The sequence below is a fragment of the Magnolia sinica genome, chromosome 10, assembly GCF_029962835.1.
Source record: "Magnolia sinica isolate HGM2019 chromosome 10, MsV1, whole genome shotgun sequence".
Lineage (NCBI taxonomy): Eukaryota > Viridiplantae > Streptophyta > Magnoliopsida > Magnoliales > Magnoliaceae > Magnolia > Magnolia sinica.
Window position 1 is genome coordinate 26,814,516 of NC_080582.1, and position 15,358 is coordinate 26,829,873.

The window sequence follows — 15,358 nt, forward strand, 5'->3', positions numbered from 1 at the left end:
AGAAAATAGAAAAATAATAAAACGAAGGGGATTTTGGAATTTTAAGATTTCCCAACCGCCTTCGGCAGTTGGCGGAGCGTAGATCTTTCCGAGCTACCCCAAAATCATATAAAATACGCACAAAGCGGACCCCCGGGCGAAAAGTTACGGCCCCGCGAAGGTTGGGCCCGCCGGCGGGCGACCTGGTGACTTCCGGAGAAGGGAATGACACCAAAATCGCGCGCAGATCTTGCGGGTGCGATCATACCAGCACTAATGCACCGGATCCCATCAGAACTCCGCAGTTAAGCGTGCTTGGGCGAGAGTAGTACTAGGATGGGTGACCTCCTGGGAAGTCCTCGTGTTGCACCCCTCCCCTTTTGTCGTTTTTTTTTTACTGCGTGGCATTCCCGGGACCCATATTTTGGCTCCTTTCGCATTCCCGGGACCTTTTGTCATTTTTCTTTTCCTCTTTTTACTTCCTGGCATTCCCGGGACCCATATTTTGGCTCCTTTCGCATTCCCGATGTCGGCGAGAGTCGGCGGACCACCGCACATGTGGCTAGCATCGTCCGGCAAATCCGATTCGCGTAGGGAGTGAGGAGCGGTAGCCCGGCCCAGTTGATGGACGGCCGGATCTGATCGATCGGCCGGGCCGCGCTACATGCGGCGCGCGAGTGCGGCGTCCGTGCCGGGAGCGACCAGCGGAGCCTAGATCTTTCCGAGCTACCCCGAAATCTTTCCGAGATCGTCCGGCGAAGCCGATTCGCGGAAGCAGTGGGGCCCACTTGATGGGCGGTCGGATCGGACGATCGGCCGGAGCATCCTTGATGCGGGTACCTGGCCGGTGGCGAGGAATATATCAGGCAGACCAAAATATGAGATGTCCACTAAAGCTAACCCGAATACAACCTCATGAAATTCCCAAGTTATTAAAATGCAGAAGAAAATAGAAAAGTAATAAAACGAAGGGGATTTTGGAATTTTAAGATTTCCCAACCGCCTTCGGCAGTTGGCGGAGCGTAGATCTTTCCGAGCTACCCCAAAATCATATAAAATACGCACAAAGCGGACGCCCGCGCGAAAAGTTACGGCCCGCCGGCGGGCGACCTGGTGACTTCCGGAGAAGGGAATGACACCAAAATCGCGCGCAGATCTTGCGGGTGCGATCATACCAGCACTAATGCACCGGATCCCATCAGAACTCCGCAGTTAAGCGTGCTTGGGCGAGAGTAGTACTAGGATGGGTGACCTCCTGGGAAGTCCTCGTGTTGCACCCCTCCCCTTTTGTCGTTTTTTTTTACTGCGTGGCATTCCCGGGACCCATATTTTGGCTCCTTTCGCATTCCCGGGACCTTTTGTCATTTTTTCTTTTTCTTTTTTTACTTCCTGGCATTCCCGGGACCCATATTTTGGTTCCTTTCGCATTCCCGATGTCGGCGAGAGTCGGCGGACCACCGCACATGTGGCTAGCATCGTCCGGCAAATCCGATTCGCGTAGGGAGTGAGGAGCGGTAGTGGGGCCCAGTTGATGGACGGCCGGATCGGATCGATCGGCCGGGCCGCGCTACATGCGGCGCGCGAGTGCGGCGTCCGTGCCGGGAGCGACCAGCGGAGCCTAGATCTTTCCGAGCTACCCCGAAATCTTTCCGAGATCGTCCGGCGAAGCCGATTCGCGGAAGCAGTGAGGAACGGCAGTGGGGCCCACTTGATGGGCGGTCGGATCGGACGATCGGCCGGAGCATCCTTGATGCGGGTACCTGGCCGGTGGCGAGGAATATATCAGGCAGACCAAAATATGAGATATCCACTAAAGCTAACCCGAATACAACCTCATGAAATTCCCAAGTTATTAAAATGCAGAAGAAAATAGAAAAATAATAAAACGAAGGGGATTTTGGAATTTTAAGATTTCCCAACCGCCTTCGGCAGTTGGCGGAGCGTAGATCTTTCCGAGCTACCCCAAAATCATATAAAATACGCACAAAGCGGACCCCCGGGCGAAAAGTTACGGCCCCGCGAAGGTTGGGCCCGCCGGCGGGCGACCTGGTGACTTCCGGAGAAGGGAATGACACCAAAATCGCGCGCACATCTTGCGGGTGCGATCATACCAGCACTAATGCACCGGATCCCATCAGAACTCCGCAGTTAAGCGTGCTTGGGCGAGAGTAGTACTAGGATGGGTGACCTCCTGGGAAGTCCTCGTGTTGCACCCCTCCCCTTTTGTCGTTTTTTTTTTTTTCCTTCCTGGCATTCCCGGGACCCATATTTTGTCCCCTTTCGCATTCCCGGGACCTTTTGTCATTTTTTCTTTTCCTTTTTTTACTTCCTGGCATTCCCGGGACCCATATTTTGGCTCCTTTCGCATTCCCGATGTCGGCGAGAGTCGGCGGACCACCGCGCATGTGGCTAGCATCGTCCGGCAAATCCGATTCGCGTAGGGAGTGAGGAGCGGTAGTGGGGCCCAGTTGATGGACGGCCGGATCGGATCGATCGGCCGGGCCGCGCTACATGCGGCGCGCGAGTGCGGCGTCCGTGCCGGGAGCGACCAGCGGAGCCTAGATCTTTCCGAGCTACCCCGAAATCTTTCCGAGATCGTCCGGCGAAGCCGATTCGCGGAAGCAGTGGGGCCCACTTGATGGGCGGTCGGATCGGACGATCGGCCGGAGCATCCTTGATGCGGGTACCTGGCCGGTGGCGAGGAATATATCAGGCAGACCAAAATATGAGATATCCACTAAAGCTAACCCGAATACAACCTCATGAAATTCCCAAGTTATTAAAATGCAGAAGAAAATAGAAAAATAATAAAACGAAGGGGATTTTGGAATTTTAAGATTTCCCAACCGCCTTCGGCAGTTGGCGGAGCGTAGATCTTTCCGAGCTACCCCAAAATCATATAAAATACGCACAAAGCGGACCCCCGGGCGAAAAGTTACGGCCCCGCGAAGGTTGGGCCCGCCGGCGGGCGACCTGGTGACTTCCGGAGAAGGGAATGACACCAAAATCGCGCGCAGATCTTGCGGGTGCGATCATACCAGCACTAATGCACCGGATCCCATCAGAACTCCGCAGTTAAGCGTGCTTGGGCGAGAGTAGTACTAGGATGGGTGACCTCCTGGGAAGTCCTCGTGTTGCACCCCTCCCCTTTTGTCGTTTTTTTTTTTTCCTTCCTGGCATTCCCGGGACCCATATTTTGTCCCCTTTCGCATTCCCGGGACCTTTTGTCATTTTTTCTTTTCCTTTTTTTACTTCCTGGCATTCCCGGGACCCATATTTTGGCTCCTTTCGCATTCCCGATGTCGGCGAGAGTCGGCGGACCACCGCACATGTGGCTAGCATCGTCCGGCAAATCCGATTCGCGTAGGGAGTGAGGAGCGGTAGTGGGGCCCAGTTGATGGACGGCCGGATCGGATCGATCGGATGGACGGCCGGGGAGCGAGTGCGGCGTCCGTGCCGGGAGCGACCAGCGGAGCGTAGATCTTTCCGATCTACCCCGAAATCTTTCCGAGATCGTCCGGCGAAGGCGATTCGCGGAAGCAGTGGGGCCCACTTGATGGGCGGTCGGATCGGACGATCGGCCGGAGCATCCTTGATGCGGGTACCTGGCCGGTGGCGAGGAATATATCAGGCAGACCAAAATATGAGATATCCACTAAAGCTAACCCGAATACAACCTCATGAAATTCCCAAGTTATTAAAATGCAGAAGAAAATAGAAAAATAACAAAACGAAGGGGATTTTGGAATTTTAAGATTTCCCAACCGCCTTCGGCAGTTGGCGGAGCGTAGATCTTTCCGAGCTACCCCAAAATCATATAAAATACGCACAAAGCGGACGCCCGGGCGAAAAGTTACGGCCCCGCGAAGGTTGGGCCCGCCGGCGGGCGACCTGGTGACTTCCGGAGAAGGGAATGACACCAAAATCGCGCGCAGATCTTGCGGGTGCGATCATACCAGCACTAATGCACCGGATCCCATCAGAACTCCGCAGTTAAGCGTGCTTGGGCGAGAGTAGTACTAGGATGGGTGACCTCCTGGGAAGTCCTCGTGTTGCACCCCTCCCCTTTTGTCGTTTTCTTTTACTTCCTGGCATTCCCGGGACCCATATTTTGGCCCCTTTCGCATTCCCGGGACCTTTTGTCATTTTTTCTTTTTCTTCTTTTACTTCCTGGCATTCCCGGGACCCATATTTTGGCCCCTTTCGCATTCCCGATGTCGGCGAGAGTCGGCGGACCACCGCGCATGTGGCTAGCATCGTCCGGCAAATCCGATTCGCGTAGGGAGTGAGGAGCGGTAGTGGGGCCCAGTTGATGGACGGCCGGATCGGATCGATCGGCCGGGCCGCGCTACATGCGGCGCGCGAGTGCGGCGTCCGTGCCGGGAGCGACCAGCGGAGCGTAGATCTTTCCGATCTACCCCGAAATCTTTCCGAGATCGTCCGGCGAAGGCGATTCGCGGAAGCAGTGGGGCCCACTTGATGGGCGGTCGGATCGGACGATCGGCCGGAGCATCCTTGATGCGGGTACCTGGCCGGTGGCGAGGAATATATCAGGCAGACCAAAATATGAGATATCCACTAAAGCTAACCCGAATACAACCTCATGAAATTCCCAAGTTATTAAAATGCAGAAGAAAATAGAAAAATAATAAAACGAATGGGATTTTGGAATTTTAAGATTTCCCAACCGCCTTCGGCAGTTGGCGGAGCGTAGATCTTTCCGAGCTACCCCAAAATCATATAAAATACGCACAAAGCGGACGCCCGGGCGAAAAGTTACGGCCCCGCGAAGGTTGGGCCCGCCGGCGGGCGACCTGGTGACTTCCGGAGAAGGGAATGACACCAAAATCGCGCGCAGATCTTGCGGGTGCGATCATACCAGCACTAATGCACCGGATCCCATCAGAACTCCGCAGTTAAGCGTGCTTGGGCGAGAGTAGTACTAGGATGGGTGACCTCCTGGGAAGTCCTCGTGTTGCACCCCTCCCCTTTTGTCGTTTTTTTTCCTTACTTCCTGGCATTCCCGGGACCCATATTTTGGCTCCTTTCGCATTCCCGGGACCTTTTGTCATTTTTTCTTTTTCTTTTTTTACTTCCTGGCATTCCCGGGACCCATATTTTGGCTCCTTTCGCATTCCCGATGTCGGCGTGAGTCGGCGGACCACCGCACATGTGGCTAGCATCGTCCGGCAAATCCGATTCGCGTAGGGAGTGAGGAGCGGTAGTGGGGCCCAGTTGATGGACGGCCGGATCTGATCGATCGGCCGGGCCGCGCTACATGCGGCGCGCGAGTGCGGCGTCCGTGCCGGGTGCGACCAGCGGAGCCTAGATCTTTCCAAGATACCCCGAAATCTATCCGAGATCGTCCGGCGAAGCCGATTCGCGGAAGCAGTGAGGAACGGCAGTGGGGCCCACTTGATGGGCGGTCGGATCGGACGATCGGCCGGAGCATCCTTGATGCGGGTACCTGGCCGGTGGCGAGGAATATATCAGGCAGACCAAAATATGAGATGTCCACTAAAGCTAACCCGAATACAACCTCATGAAATTCCCAAGTTATTAAAATGCAGAAGAAAATAGAAAAGTAATAAAACGAATGGGATTTTGGAATTTTAAGATTTCCCAACCGCCTTCGGCAGTTGGCGGAGCGTAGATCTTTCCGAGCTACCCCAAAATCATATAAAATACGCACAAAGCGGACGCCCGGGCGAAAAGTTACGGCCCCGCGAAGGTTGGGCCCGCCGGCGGGCGACCTGGTGACTTCCGGAGAAGGGAATGACACCAAAATCGCGCGCACATCTTGCGGGTGCGATCATACCAGCACTAATGCACCGGATCCCATCAGAACTCCGCAGTTAAGCGTGCTTGGGCGAGAGTAGTACTAGGATGGGTGACCTCCTGGGAAGTCCTCGTGTTGCACCCCTCCCCTTTTGTCGTTTTTTTTACTTCCTGGCATTCCCGGGACCCATATTTTGGCTCCTTTCTCATTCCCGATGTTGGCGAGAGTCAGCGTTTTTACTTCCTGGCATTCCCGGGACCCATATTTTGGCTCCTTTCGCATTCCCGATGTCGGCGTGAGTCGGCGGACCACCGCACATGTGGCTAGCATCGTCCGCAAATCCGATTCGCGTAGGGAGTGAGGAGCGGTAGTGGGGCCCGGTTGATGGACGGCCGGATCGGATCGATCGGCCGGGCCGCTCTACATGCGGGAGGCGTCCGTGCCGGGTGCGACCAGCGGAGCCTAGATCTCTCCAAGATACCCCGAAATCGATCCGAGATCGTCCGTGGCCGAACCGCCATTTTCTTTCACAGCGATGGGGCCCACTTGATGGGCGGTCGGATCGGACGATCGGCCGAAGCATCCTTATGCGGGTAACTGGCCGGTGGCGAGGAATATATCAGCAATCAAAATATGAGATATCCACTAAAGCTAACCCGAATACAACCTCATGAAATTCCCAAGTTATTAAAATGCAGAAGAAAATAGAAAAATAACAAAACGAATGGGATTTTGGAATTTTAAGATTTCCCAACCGCCTTCGGCAGTTGGCGGAGCGTAGATCTTTCCGAGCTACCCCAAAATCATATAAAATACGCACAAAGCGGACGCCCGGGCGAAAAGTTACGGCCCCGCGAAGGTTGGGCCCGCCGGCGGGCGACCTGGTGACTTCCGGAGAAGGGAATGACACCAAAATCGCGCGCAGATCTTGCGGGTGCGATCATACCAGCACTAATGCACCGGATCCCATCAGAACTCCGCAGTTAAGCGTGCTTGGGCGAGAGTAGTACTAGGATGGGTGACCTCCTGGGAAGTCCTCGTGTTGCACCCCTCCCCTTTTGTCGTTTTCTTTTACTTCCTGGCATTCCCGGGACCCATATTTTGGCCCCTTTCGCATTCCCGGGACCTTTTGTCATTTTTTCTTTTTCTTTTTTTACTTCCTGGCATTCCCGGGACCCATATTTTGGCTCCTTTCGCATTCCCGATGTCGGCGTGAGTCGGCGGACCACCGCACATGTGGCTAGCATCGTCCGGCAAATCCGATTCGCGTAGGGAGTGAGGAGCGGTAGTGGGGCCCAGTTGATGGACGGCCGGATCTGATGCGGCGCGCGAGTGCGGCGTCCGTGCCGGGTGCGACCAGCGGAGCCTAGATCTTTCCAAGATACCCCGAAATCTATCCGAGATCGTCCGGCGAAGCCGATTCGCGGAAGCAGTGAGGAACGGCAGTGGGGCCCACTTGATGGGCGGTCGGATCGGACGATCGGCCGGAGCATCCTTGATGCGGGTACCTGGCCGGTGGCGAGGAATATATCAGGCAGACCAAAATATGAGATGTCCACTAAAGCTAACCCGAATACAACCTCATGAAATTCCCAAGTTATTAAAATGCAGAAGAAAATAGAAAAGTAATAAAACGAATGGGATTTTGGAATTTTAAGATTTCCCAACCGCCTTCGGCAGTTGGCGGAGCGTAGATCCTTCCGAGCTACCCCAAAATCATATAAAATACGCACAAAGCGGACGCCCGGGCGAAAAGTTACGGCCCCGCGAAGGTTGGGCCCGCCGGCGGGCGACCTGGTGACTTCCGGAGAAGGGAATGACACCAAAATCGCGCGCACATCTTGCGGGTGCGATCATACCAGCACTAATGCACCGGATCCCATCAGAACTCCGCAGTTAAGCGTGCTTGGGCGAGAGTAGTACTAGGATGGGTGACCTCCTGGGAAGTCCTCGTGTTGCACCCCTCCCCTTTTGTCGTTTTTTTTACTTCCTGGCATTCCCGGGACCCATATTTTGGCTCCTTTCTCATTCCCGATGTCGGCGTGTTTCTTTTTCTTTTTTTACTTCCTGGCATTCCCGGGACCCATATTTTGGCTCCTTTCGCATTCCCGATGTCGGCGAGAGTCGGCGGACCACCGCACATATGGCTAGCATCGTCCGGCAAATCCGATTCGCGTAGGGAGTGAGGAGCGGTAGTGGGGCCCAGTTGATGGACGGCCGGATCGGATCGATCGGCCGGGCCGCGCTACATGCGGCGCGCGAGTGCGGCGTCCGTGCCGGGAGCGACCAGCGGAGCGCAGATCTTTCCAAGATACCCCGAAATCTATCCGAGATCGTCCGGCGAAGCCGATTCGCGGAAGCAGTGAGGAACGGCAGTGGGGCCCACTTGATGGGCGGTCGGATCGGACGATCGGCCGGAGCATCCTTGATGCGGGTACCTGGCCGGTGGCGAGGAATATATCAGGCAGACCAAAATATGAGATGTCCACTAAAGCTAACCCGAATACAACCTCATGAAATTCCCAAGTTATTAAAATGCAGAAGAAAATAGAAAAGTAATAAAACGAATGGGATTTTGGAATTTTAAGATTTCCCAACCGCCTTCGGCAGTTGGCGGAGCGTAGATCCTTCCGAGCTACCCCAAAATCATATAAAATACGCACAAAGCGGACGCCCGGGCGAAAAGTTACGGCCCCGCGAAGGTTGGGCCCGCCGGCGGGCGACCTGGTGACTTCCGGAGAAGGGAATGACACCAAAATCGCGCGCACATCTTGCGGGTGCGATCATACCAGCACTAATGCACCGGATCCCATCAGAACTCCGCAGTTAAGCGTGCTTGGGCGAGAGTAGTACTAGGATGGGTGACCTCCTGGGAAGTCCTCGTGTTGCACCCCTCCCCTTTTGTCGTTTTTTTTTACTGCGTGGCATTCCCGGGACCCATATTTTGGCTCCTTTCGCATTCCCGGGACCTTTTGTCATTTTTTCTTTTTCTTTTTTTACTTCCTGGCATTCCCGGGACCCATATTTTGGTTCCTTTCGCATTCCCGATGTCGGCGAGAGTCGGCGGACCACCGCACATATGGCTAGCATCGTCCGGCAAATCCGATTCGCGTAGGGAGTGAGGAGCGGTAGCCCGGCCCAGTTGATGGACGGCCGGATCGGATCGATCAGCCGGGCCGCGCTACGGAGCGTAGATCTTTCCGATCTACCCCGAAATCTTTCCGAGATCGTCCGGCGAAGCCGATTCGCGGAAGCAGTGAGGAACGGCAGTGGGGCCCACTTGATGGGCGGTCGGATCGGACGATCGGCCGGAGCATCCTTGATGCGGGTACCTGGCCGGTGGCGAGGAATATATCAGGCAGACCAAAATATGAGATGTCCACTAAAGCTAACCCGAATACAACCTCATGAAATTCCCAAGTTATTAAAATGCAGAAGAAAATAGAAAAGTAATAAAACGAATGGGATTTTGGAATTTTAAGATTTCCCAACCGCCTTCGGCAGTTGGCGGAGCGTAGATCTTTCCGAGCTACCCCAAAATCATATAAAATACGCACAAAGCGGACGCCCGGGCGAAAAGTTACGGCCCCGCGAAGGTTGGGCCCGCCGGCGGGCGACCTGGTGACTTCCGGAGAAGGGAATGACACCAAAATCGCGCGCAGATCTTGCGGGTGCGATCATACCAGCACTAATGCACCGGATCCCATCAGAACTCCGCAGTTAAGCGTGCTTGGGCGAGAGTAGTACTAGGATGGGTGACCTCCTGGGAAGTCCTCGTGTTGCACCCCTCCCCTTTTGTCGGTTTTTTTTTTTACCTCCTGGCATTCCCGGGACCCATATTTTGGCTCCTTTCGCATTCCCGGGACCTTTTGTCATTTTTTCTTTTTCTTTTTTTACTTCCTGGCATTCCCGGGACCCATATTTTGGCTCCTTTCGCATTCCCGATGTCGGCGAGAGTCGGCGGACCACCGCACATGTGGCTAGCATCGTCCGGCAAATCCGATTCGCGTAGGGAGTGAGGAGCGGTAGTGGGGCCCAGTTGATGGACGGCCGGATCGGATCGATCGGCCGGGCCGCGCTACATGCGGCGCGCGAGTGCGGCGTCCGTGCCGGGAGCGACCAGCGGAGCCTAGATCTTTCCGAGCTACCCCGAAATCTTTCCGAGATCGTCCGGCGAAGCCGATTCGCGGAAGCAGTGAGGAACGGCAGTGGGGCCCACTTGATGGGCGGTCGGATCGGACGATCGGCCGGAGCATCCTTGATGCGGGTACCTGGCCGGTGGCGAGGAATATATCAGGCAGACCAAAATATGAGATATCCACTAAAGCTAACCCGAATACAACCTCATGAAATTCCCAAGTTATTAAAATGCAGAAGAAAATAGAAAAATAACAAAACGAAGGGGATTTTGGAATTTTAAGATTTCCCAACCGCCTTCGGCAGTTGGCGGAGCGTAGATCTTTCCGAGCTACCCCAAAATCATATAAAATACGCACAAAGCGGACGCCCGGGCGAAAAGTTACGGCCCCGCGAAGGTTGGGCCCGCCGGCGGGCGACCTGGTGACTTCCGGAGAAGGGAATGACACCAAAATCGCGCGCAGATCTTGCGGGTGCGATCATACCAGCACTAATGCACCGGATCCCATCAGAACTCCGCAGTTAAGCGTGCTTGGGCGAGAGTAGTACTAGGATGGGTGACCTCCTGGGAAGTCCTCGTGTTGCACCCCTCCCCTTTTGTCGTTTTCTTTTACTTCCTGGCATTCCCGGGACCCATATTTTGGCTCCTTTCGCATTCCCGGGACCTTTTGTCATTTTTTCTTTTTCTTTTTTTACTTCCTGGCATTCCCGGGACCCATATTTTGGCTCCTTTCGCATTCCCGATGTCGGCGTGAGTCGGCGGACCACCGCACATGTGGCTAGCATCGTCCGGCAAATCCGATTCGCGTAGGGAGTGAGGAGCGGTAGTGGGGCCCAGTTGATGGACGGCCGGATCTGATCGATCGGCCGGGCCGCGCTACATGCGGCGCGCGAGTGCGGCGTCCGTGCCGGGTGCGACCAGCGGAGCCTAGATGAAGGCGATTCGCGGAAGCAGTGGGGCCCACTTGATGGGCGGTCGGATCGGACGATCGGCCGGAGCATCCTTGATGCGGGTACCTGGCCGGTGGCGAGGAATATATCAGGCAGACCAAAATATGAGATGTCCACTAAAGCTAACCCGAATACAACCTCATGAAATTCCCAAGTTATTAAAATGCAGAAGAAAATAGAAAAGTAATAAAACGAATGGGATTTTGGAATTTTAAGATTTCCCAACCGCCTTCGGCAGTTGGCGGAGCGTAGATCTTTCCGAGCTACCCCAAAATCATATAAAATACGCACAAAGCGGACGCCCGGGCGAAAAGTTACGGCCCCGCGAAGGTTGGGCCCGCCGGCGGGCGACCTGGTGACTTCCGGAGAAGGGAATGACACCAAAATCGCGCGCACATCTTGCGGGTGCGATCATACCAGCACTAATGCACCGGATCCCATCAGAACTCCGCAGTTAAGCGTGCTTGGGCGAGAGTAGTACTAGGATGGGTGACCTCCTGGGAAGTCCTCGTGTTGCACCCCTCCCCTTTTGTCGTTTTTTTTTTACTGCGTGGCATTCCCGGGACCCATATTTTGGCTCCTTTCGCATTCCCGGGACCTTTTGTCATTTTTTCTTTTTCTTTTTTTACTTCCTGGCATTCCCGGGACCCATATTTTGGCTCCTTTCGCATTCCCGATGTCGGCGTGAGTCGGCGGACCACCGCACATGTGGCTAGCATCGTCCGGCAAATCCGATTCGCGTAGGGAGTGAGGAGCGGTAGTGGGGCCCAGTTGATGGACGGCCGGATCTGATCGATCGGCCGGGCCGCGCTACATGCGGCGCGCGAGTGCGGCGTCCGTGCCGGGTGCGACCAGCGGAGCCTAGATCTTTCCAAGATACCCCGAAATCTATCCGAGATCGTCCGGCGAAGCCGATTCGCGGAAGCAGTGAGGAACGGCAGTGGGGCCCACTTGATGGGCGGTCGGATCGGACGATCGGCCGGAGCATCCTTGATGCGGGTACCTGGCCGGTGGCGAGGAATATATCAGGCAGACCAAAATATGAGATGTCCACTAAAGCTAACCCGAATACAACCTCATGAAATTCCCAAGTTATTAAAATGCAGAAGAAAATAGAAAAGTAATAAAACGAATGGGATTTTGGAATTTTAAGATTTCCCAACCGCCTTCGGCAGTTGGCGGAGCGTAGATCTTTCCGAGCTACCCCAAAATCATATAAAATACGCACAAAGCCCCGCGAAGGTTGGGCCCGCCGGCGGGCGACCTGGTGACTTCCGGAGAAGGGAATGACACCAAAATCGCGCGCAGACCTTGCGGGTGCGATCATACCAGCACTAATGCACCGGATCCCATCAGAACTCCGCAGTTAAGCGTGCTTGGGCGAGAGTAGTACTAGGATGGGTGACCTCCTGGGAAGTCCTCGTGTTGCACCCCTCCCCTTTTGTCGTTTTTTTTCCTTACTTCCTGGCATTCCCGGGACCCATATTTTGGCTCCTTTCGCATTCCCGGGACCTTTTGTCATTTTTTCTTTTTCTTCTTTTACTTCCTGGCATTCCCGGGACCCATATTTTGGCTCCTTTCGCATTCCCGAGAGTCGGCGGACCACCGCACATATGGCTAGCATCGTCCGGCAAATCCGATTCGCGTAGGGAGTGAGGAGCGGTAGCCCGGCCCAGTTGATGGACGGCCGGATCGGATCGATCGGCCGGGCCGCGCTACATGCGGCGTCCGTGCCGGGAGCGACCAGCGGAGCGTAGATCTTTCCGATCTACCCCGAAATCTTTCCGAGATCGTCCGGCGAAGGCGATTCGCGGAAGCAGTGGGGCCCACTTGATGGGCGGTCGGATCGGACGATCGGCCGGAGCATCCTTGATGCGGGTACCTGGCCGGTGGCGAGGAATATATCAGGCAGACCAAAATATGAGATATCCACTAAAGCTAACCCGAATACAACCTCATGAAATTCCCAAGTTATTAAAATGCAGAAGAAAATAGAAAAATAACAAAACGAAGGGGATTTTGGAATTTTAAGATTTCCCAACCGCCTTCGGCAGTTGGCGGAGCGTAGATCTTTCCGAGCTACCCCAAAATCATATAAAATACGCACAAAGCGGACGCCCGGGCGAAAAGTTACGGCCCCGCGAAGGTTGGGCCCGCCGGCGGGCGACCTGGTGACTTCCGGAGAAGGGAATGACACCAAAATCGCGCGCAGATCTTGCGGGTGCGATCATACCAGCACTAATGCACCGGATCCCATCAGAACTCCGCAGTTAAGCGTGCTTGGGCGAGAGTAGTACTAGGATGGGTGACCTCCTGGGAAGTCCTCGTGTTGCACCCCTCCCCTTTTGTCGGTTTTTTTTTTTACCTCCTGGCATTCCCGGGACCCATATTTTGGCTCCTTTCGCATTCCCGGGACCTTTTGTCATTTTTTCTTTTTCTTTTTTTACTTCCTGGCATTCCCGGGACCCATATTTTGGCTCCTTTCGCATTCCCGATGTCGGCGAGAGTCGGCGGACCACCGCACATGTGGCTAGCATCGTCCGGCAAATCCGATTCGCGTAGGGAGTGAGGAGCGGTAGTGGGGCCCAGTTGACGGCCGGATCGGATCGATCGGCCGGGCCGGCGTCCGTGCCGGGAGCGACCAGCGGAGCCTAGATCTTTCCGAGCTACCCCGAAATCTTTCCGAGATCGTCCGGCGAAGCCGATTCGCGGAAGCGGTGAGGAACGGCAGTGGGGCCCACTTGATGGGCGGTCGGATCGGACGATCGGCCGGAGCATCCTTGATGCGGGTACCTGGCCGGTGGCGAGGAATATATCAGGCAGACCAAAATATGAGATATCCACTAAAGCTAACCCGAATACAACCTCATGAAATTCCCAAGTTATTAAAATGCAGAAGAAAATAGAAAAATAATAAAACGAAGGGGATTTTGGAATTTTAAGATTTCCCAACCGCCTTCGGCAGTTGGCGGAGCGTAGATCTTTCCGAGCTACCCCAAAATCATATAAAATACGCACAAAGCGGACGCCCGGGCGAAAAGTTACGGCCCCGCGAAGGTTGGGCCCGCCGGCGGGCGACCTGGTGACTTCCGGAGAAGGGAATGACACCAAAATCGCGCGCAGATCTTGCGGGTGCGATCATACCAGCACTAATGCACCGGATCCCATCAGAACTCCGCAGTTAAGCGTGCTTGGGCGAGAGTAGTACTAGGATGGGTGACCTCCTGGGAAGTCCTCGTGTTGCACCCCTCCCCTTTTGTCGTTTTTTTTTTTTTCCTTCCTGGCATTCCCGGGACCCATATTTTGGCTCATTTCGCATTCCCGAGGTCGGCGAGAGTCGGCGGACCACCGCACATATGGCTAGCATCGTCCGGCAAATTCGATTCGCATAGGGAGTGAGGAGCGGTAGTGGGGCCCAGTTGATGGACGGTCGGATCGGATCGATCGGCCGAGCCGTGCTACATGCGGCGCGTGAGTGCGGCGTCCGTGCCGGGAGCGACCAGCCGAGCGTAGATCTTTCCGAGCTACCCCGAAATCTTTCCGAGATTGCCAAGATCGTCCAGCGAAGCCGATTCGCGGAAGCAGTGAGGAACGATAGTGGGGCCCACTTGATGGGCGGTCGGATCGAACGATCGGCCGGAGCATCCTTGATGCGGCTACCTGGCTGCATGTACTTAGATTTGGCCTTAAAGGATGTCGAGCCTCCTATTCCATCTGACTCTAGTACAGATTCAAAAAAGACTTATTACAAGGCATGTATCAAGTCAAACAAGATGTGTTTCAATATCATAAAGAACCCAATTTCTAAGACTATGTAGGATGTCATGCACAACACTGTGAAAGCTAAAGAGTTCCTGACTGAAATAGGAAACCAATACGTGAAGTTGGATAAAACTGAGTTGAGTTTGCTTTTGCATAAGCTGACTCAAGCCACCTATAATGGTGAAGGAAACATCAAGGAGTACATCGGTGGGTTGTCTGACGTGGTGGCCAAATTCCGTGCATTGGGCCTTAAGATTGAGGATGAACTCCTAATTTTCTTAGTTTTAGACTCTCTACCTCCTCAATTCATTCAATTCCAAATTAGTTATAATACCCAAAAGAAAAATTGGACATTAAACAAACTGATATCTTAGTGAGTTCAGGAGGAAGAGATTCAGAAGGTTAAGCAAGACACTTAGTGCACACATATTGACATTTGGTCAAGGACGAAAGGGGAATAAGAAAAGGAAGCACAATTTAGGAAATCGTTCTTCAGGTCCCGTTGGTGGCAATCAGCCTAACTTTGAGGAAAAAGAAAAGAAGAAAAAGTGGGGGACCTAAAGATGGTTGCTTCTTCTGCAAGAAGTTTGGTGATCAAAAGAAGGATTGCACATAATTTAAAGAATGACTCGTTTCTAAGGGTAATCATCAAGTTTTAGTCAATTTTGAATCTAATTTGGTTGATATGTCCATAGACTCCTAGTGGATAGATTTTAATGCAACTATTCATATATGTAATTTCATGCATGA

The 15,358-nt window shown here is 54.0% G+C and overlaps 16 non-coding genes across 16 annotated transcripts; all 16 read left to right on the forward strand.

Moving 5' to 3' along the window:
- Positions 1-233: 233 nt before the first annotated feature.
- Positions 234-352, forward strand: LOC131217768 (5S ribosomal RNA). The gene has a single exon (XR_009157358.1). It is a non-coding gene; the product is annotated as a 5S ribosomal RNA (ribosomal RNA).
- A 788-nt stretch (positions 353-1,140) lies between these two features.
- On the forward strand, positions 1,141-1,259 carry LOC131217779 (5S ribosomal RNA). Its single transcript, XR_009157369.1, has one exon. It is a non-coding gene; the product is annotated as a 5S ribosomal RNA (ribosomal RNA).
- Positions 1,260-2,076: 817 nt separating this feature from the next.
- LOC131217790 (5S ribosomal RNA) lies at positions 2,077-2,195 on the forward strand. Its single transcript, XR_009157380.1, has one exon. It is a non-coding gene; the product is annotated as a 5S ribosomal RNA (ribosomal RNA).
- Positions 2,196-3,003: 808 nt separating this feature from the next.
- Positions 3,004-3,122, forward strand: LOC131217801 (5S ribosomal RNA). Its single transcript, XR_009157391.1, has one exon. It is a non-coding gene; the product is annotated as a 5S ribosomal RNA (ribosomal RNA).
- Positions 3,123-3,921: 799 nt separating this feature from the next.
- LOC131217813 (5S ribosomal RNA) lies at positions 3,922-4,040 on the forward strand. The gene has a single exon (XR_009157403.1). It is a non-coding gene; the product is annotated as a 5S ribosomal RNA (ribosomal RNA).
- An 804-nt stretch (positions 4,041-4,844) lies between these two features.
- On the forward strand, positions 4,845-4,963 carry LOC131217824 (5S ribosomal RNA). The gene has a single exon (XR_009157414.1). It is a non-coding gene; the product is annotated as a 5S ribosomal RNA (ribosomal RNA).
- An 820-nt stretch (positions 4,964-5,783) lies between these two features.
- On the forward strand, positions 5,784-5,902 carry LOC131217835 (5S ribosomal RNA). Its single transcript, XR_009157425.1, has one exon. It is a non-coding gene; the product is annotated as a 5S ribosomal RNA (ribosomal RNA).
- A 788-nt stretch (positions 5,903-6,690) lies between these two features.
- Positions 6,691-6,809, forward strand: LOC131217847 (5S ribosomal RNA). Its single transcript, XR_009157435.1, has one exon. It is a non-coding gene; the product is annotated as a 5S ribosomal RNA (ribosomal RNA).
- A 794-nt stretch (positions 6,810-7,603) lies between these two features.
- On the forward strand, positions 7,604-7,722 carry LOC131217859 (5S ribosomal RNA). The gene has a single exon (XR_009157446.1). It is a non-coding gene; the product is annotated as a 5S ribosomal RNA (ribosomal RNA).
- Positions 7,723-8,533: 811 nt separating this feature from the next.
- LOC131217871 (5S ribosomal RNA) lies at positions 8,534-8,652 on the forward strand. Its single transcript, XR_009157457.1, has one exon. It is a non-coding gene; the product is annotated as a 5S ribosomal RNA (ribosomal RNA).
- Positions 8,653-9,427: 775 nt separating this feature from the next.
- Positions 9,428-9,546, forward strand: LOC131217882 (5S ribosomal RNA). The gene has a single exon (XR_009157468.1). It is a non-coding gene; the product is annotated as a 5S ribosomal RNA (ribosomal RNA).
- Positions 9,547-10,366: 820 nt separating this feature from the next.
- Positions 10,367-10,485, forward strand: LOC131217893 (5S ribosomal RNA). Its single transcript, XR_009157479.1, has one exon. It is a non-coding gene; the product is annotated as a 5S ribosomal RNA (ribosomal RNA).
- A 764-nt stretch (positions 10,486-11,249) lies between these two features.
- On the forward strand, positions 11,250-11,368 carry LOC131217905 (5S ribosomal RNA). The gene has a single exon (XR_009157490.1). It is a non-coding gene; the product is annotated as a 5S ribosomal RNA (ribosomal RNA).
- Positions 11,369-12,161: 793 nt separating this feature from the next.
- On the forward strand, positions 12,162-12,280 carry LOC131217917 (5S ribosomal RNA). The gene has a single exon (XR_009157501.1). It is a non-coding gene; the product is annotated as a 5S ribosomal RNA (ribosomal RNA).
- Positions 12,281-13,065: 785 nt separating this feature from the next.
- Positions 13,066-13,184, forward strand: LOC131217931 (5S ribosomal RNA). Its single transcript, XR_009157514.1, has one exon. It is a non-coding gene; the product is annotated as a 5S ribosomal RNA (ribosomal RNA).
- Positions 13,185-13,976: 792 nt separating this feature from the next.
- LOC131217942 (5S ribosomal RNA) lies at positions 13,977-14,095 on the forward strand. The gene has a single exon (XR_009157523.1). It is a non-coding gene; the product is annotated as a 5S ribosomal RNA (ribosomal RNA).
- The last annotated feature ends 1,263 nt before the right edge of the window (positions 14,096-15,358 follow it).